This window comes from Passer domesticus, chromosome 1 (genome assembly GCF_036417665.1).
Source record: "Passer domesticus isolate bPasDom1 chromosome 1, bPasDom1.hap1, whole genome shotgun sequence".
In the NCBI taxonomy this organism is placed as follows: domain Eukaryota; kingdom Metazoa; phylum Chordata; class Aves; order Passeriformes; family Passeridae; genus Passer; species Passer domesticus.
Genome location: NC_087474.1, coordinates 144,928,008 through 144,933,177, shown reverse-complemented (window position 1 = coordinate 144,933,177; position 5,170 = coordinate 144,928,008).

The following is a 5,170-nucleotide window of genomic DNA, read 5'->3' as shown; positions in this document are numbered from 1 at the left end:
TTCCTGCTAATTGAACTCCAGAAATTCTTGTTTCATAGTATATGTCATTCTGTAGTATATATATTTCAGTTTGAATTCCATTTTCTTCAGACCTAGCTGATAGTTTATTCCACAAATTTGCTCCACTTTGAATTAAAGGCTAATTCTCTTGTCATTCTTAATTTTCTACATTTTTTTCCTCCTTTTTGTCCTGTAGTAGTGGTCATCTTCTACAAAACAAACTTATCAAAAGGACTAGGTCATTGTGGAGATGGTTTAGCCTCTTTCAGCAAAAAACAAGAAAGTAAGAAAGTCTGATTCAACACAATTTTTCCTTCAGCTAATGAGTAAAAAGACAAGAAATACTGCTCATATTTTACCTGTTTAATTTTAAATTAAACATAGCAAAACTATGTATAAAAAATAAACATCTGAATTACAGAGCCAAAGAGGCAGTTAAATGCAAATTTTGCCTTTTATTCATACTAATTTTATAATTTTCAGTTTCAAATTTCTAGCTGTGCATTTTTTCCAATGTTACTTCAAAATTTAAATTTATATCCCTCAGAAAGCTATTTTCCACTGCATTTATTTGTAATTGCATATAAAATACACAATGGATTGTTTGAGTAATAAGGGTTTGGTAGCAGGAGGGGACTATAAGGGTTGACTTCTGTGGAAGATGCTGGAAGCTTTCCCCACATCCAGTAGACCCAGTGCCAGCTGGCTCCAAGACTGATCTGCCACTCTCCAAGATCAAGCCCATCAGTGATGGTGGTAGTGCCTCTGGGGTCACATATATGTAAGAATTAAAAAACCCTGTACAAACAGAATTGGTGCAACTGCAGCTGAACAGGGGAGTAGGACTGTGGAGAGAAACAGCTCTTCCAATATGAAAGAGTGTCTCCCAGGGCTGGAGCAGAGATCCCCTGCAGCCCATGGTGAAGACTGTGGGAAGGAAATCTGTCCTGCTTCAGCCCATGGAGGTCCACAGCGAGCACAGATGCACCTGCAGCCCCTGGGGAGCCCCACGCAGGAACAGGTAGTTATGCTTGAAGGAGTCTAGGACACCTGGGGAAGCCCAAACTGGGACCTCTGGGGAGCCCCAAACTGGGAGCTCTGGGGAGCCCCAAACTGGAATAAGTAGATATGCTTGAAGGAGTTTGGGACCCTTGGGGAGCCCGCACTAGTGCAGGTGTGCTGACAGGACTTGTGACCCCCCAGAGCCCTGTTCTGGAGCACGGGTTTGTGAAGTCTATGAGAAGGACCCATTTGGAGAAATTCATGGAAGATTGTCTCCTGTGGGTAGAACCCCAGCACTGGAGCAGAGGAAGAGAGTGAGGAGGAACGACGCAAAGACAACCCCTATTCCCTGTCTCCTAAAGACAAAGAGGGGAAGAGGTAGAGATAATCAGTAGAGGGATAGGGGGAAGGTGTTTTGAGATTTGTTTTTACTTCTCATTATCTTACTCTGATTTGATTGGCAATGAATTAAATTAATTTCCCTAAGTCAATTCTGTTCAAACAGTTCCTAGTTGTGGATCTTAAGCATACAAGAAAACCCTTTAAAAATCTTACTTTAAAATTGCTAATTTTTTCATGGAGAACTATTATTCTTCCAAAAAACAGTGACCCAGTTCAAACTTCAAACTACTAGAACATGCATTATGTGCCAGGGTGACATTTGTGTGGAAAGACCCCAGGATTTACATATTGTAGCAAAGTTTTTTCATCTTTAAAATAAAAGAAAAATCTCTTGAGGCTGGGTGTTACATAAACAACTTGAATAGATGGAATGAATGATGTAAGTGTTGGGTATCTTCTCAGATCATAGCATGGCCTAGGGGGTAGGATGCACCACATAGTCCACCCATGACTAAAGCAAACTTCTCTGGGCCTTGTATGTTTTTCCTTTGAATGAATCTAAATGACAATATTAAAAAAACCACAGATATTTTATTCCACCCTGCCTACCACTTAATGCTTTCATGAGAGTGTATATGTGTTCCATAGTTGGAGCACTGCAGCTGGAATATACTTTGAGAAATCTAAATGTGAGGAGGCTGTTGATCTTCTTTAAATTACATGAATGGATGGATTGTACAAGTACCTTCAAAAGAGAGAGAAAATTTCTGCCACAAGATCACATACACAAACCTTGTTTTGAGAGATTATGTCCCTCCCAAGGTTACCCTGAGACAGTAGGAAAGACCAAACTTCATTAAGGACACTGAACTTGCATTCCAAAAACAGAAGCCTGAAAAATAATTTCTAAAACTGCTTTTTGGAAACATTCCAAGGGTTGATCAGCTTAAATATAGTGGTTCTTACAGATAAGACATTAATTTAAAAAATCATTCCCCTGGAAATTCTGGGAAATTTAGCAACTAGAGAAAATATTGCTTTGTAAAATTACAGGATTTCCAATAGATTTTAAAATAAAACCAAATTACTTGTCCCCCATAATGGCCTTAGCACTTATTTTACTAATATTTTGGATCAGACTTGTGTCTGGTCTCTGTAGCAGACATGGAGCAGCTGTGGTCAAGGGTTTTCAACTTTTCCCACATTTTAGAATATGCTCCTCAGCTTTGTCATACATATTCTGTTCTCACATCTGACATCCTCATACCTAACATAGCTCTGGATGAGTGCAATCCTTCATTATACCTCCCTGTGTACTGCAGAGGTACCATTCAAATTAGGAACACTGAAGAAGGACTACAGTCAATTACAGAACAGAAAAAGGAAAGGTGAAAACATGGAGTTTGTTAGCTTTATGACAGCCCAGCATGATTGTATCTTTGTGTGCTTCCAGTACGTAGGGAAAAAAAAGGTAAAGAGACTAAATAAGTGTTCCTTCTCTCCCTGCTTCCTTCAAACAAATGAATAATTAGGTAAATAAAATTTTTCCCTAGGGCACCATAAGGAAACTTAGCGCTCTGACCATGATGGATCAGTTTATTTAAATGCAGTGTAATGATAATTATGAATGTTTAAACAATTTGCAAAAATAACCTGTTCTATTTCTTTTAATATCAAGACAGAAATGCACGTGCATACATGCAAAGCTACACATATTTGCATAAAAGTCCTAAACTCAACCCTTTCATGTATTACAGGATAAAAATATTTAATGATATGTCTTTCAGGTGTTAAAAAACATGATTAATTGTATAATACAATTTGTATTATACACAGGTTGTATTGACAATTTTTACACACAGTGGTTATATAGCCCTGGAAGACCCTTAGCTACAAATGTCATGTAAATGATGCCATATCAAGTATTATTGTTTTGGATGTTATTCATTGTTAAACTTGTACTGTAGTGTTTGAGTTAATTTAATGTATTTCTTTTTGTATATTTTCTAACTAATTCAAGAGAACACAGTTCTCTCCTCCCATTTGAGAAACAGTCCATAGCTTGCTACATTACAGGAATAAAAATGAATAGAAACAAGCTGATAAAAATGAACTTGCATTGTTAAGTTTCACCTAGCAGGATGACCTAGCACTACAAGAGAAATAATGCATGACTTGGATTATGTTTATTACTGTAAAATGTATTAGGGCCTCAGATGCTTTCAGATGTTATGAGACAAAGAATGTATCATTATATAAATACATGTGTACATATCAGCAAGATATCCAGAATTTGCAATAAAAGGATAGAATTTTCCTTTCTTGCTAAAACAGTTGAAATTCTTGACTGAATTGTCAGCTATACATATACAAACTGGAGGTTAAAATGTTTTGAGCCACCTGTGTATTATACCAGGACACTAACTTTCCCAACAAATGAAATTTGATCAGCTATTAAACAAATTTAGTGCAAATTTTGAGATATTGTCTCAAACTTCAATATGAAACCCACTGAGGGAAAAAAAAGATGGCTAGTATAAAACCTGTGGAATGGGCAAAGATTCTCAATGTTTGTTTATCATAAGCTTTCTTAGCAAAAAAATAAGTCTCTTGTTTCACATTCAGGATAGGTAGGAATGCCCAGGCACCTCCTCTAAGGGCAGGGGGGTATTGCACTGTCTTTTGCAATAGATTCTGGATCTGTTGCAACCCTTGGATCATGTGCAATCCTCTGGTGGAAGACCTCAGAAAAGAGCCTGAGGGCATTTTAGGGGACTTTAATATTTTTTGACACTTTTTAAGACATCAGAGCTGACTCTCACATCAGCAGTTGGGTCATGCCCCATCAAACCTTTCCCAGGGAGGGGAGAGGAGGAATTTTACATCTAAGCACTTGTGTAGGGGAGGACAATCACCTTGATAAAAGGTGCCATCCCACTCTGCAGGATTTGCCTCTTGTCAGTGTCAAAGATGGCCCTTTCTGTCTTGTGGGAATTGCCACCACACCCAAAATTTACCTCTTGCCCCTCAGGGATGCAAACCTGGCCTCAACAAAGCCCTCTGGCACCTCCACAATTGTTTTGCATCATTAACCATTAACAATGCAGTCTCTCAGAAGGTGGAGGTGTTTTAAAGTGGCTTGGTGGTCACCTGGCAACCAAGGTAAAACATTCCACATACATAAAATGAGTGAAAGTAATTAATTTCTTTGATACTATTAGCAAAACTTGGCATTAAACTTCTTGATTTGTAGTTTTATTGGCAGAATCTCTGAAAAGTGGAAACAAAATGTAGCAAAATATCTAAAGTTATCTATATAATCATTTTGACAGTATAAACCCAGCAGACTACTTTTTTATCATGTCTCAAGCTTGAATATTGAGGTTGATTGAGACACTAGTCAGAACCACTTTTAATTATTTTGTGTAAATGGTATAGTGTTCAAAACCAGTTATTTCCTTTTTGTGTTTGAGACTGTTTATAAGAAAGAGGTTCTCTTCTTCTGATAAACAAATAATGATAATTATTTCCACACTGATCACCTTTAGCTGGCCAGATTCTATTTAGAAAAATTCTGCACACGACCTGTTCAGATTATTTTCCTAAAACTTTGAAGGTGACTAAATTTAGTTTTTGCTGTATAACTATGGAAACAAGGCCATCTGAACAGAAACTACTTTGTCAAAGACAGTTACATAATAATATAATACAGCTTTAGCAATGAGTTTATGAGAGGATAACAAAGACAATAGAATGGACTTCAGTGGGACAGTGAGATAATATTTATCAGAAGGTCAGGAAGCAGTCTAAGCATGTAGATCACCTC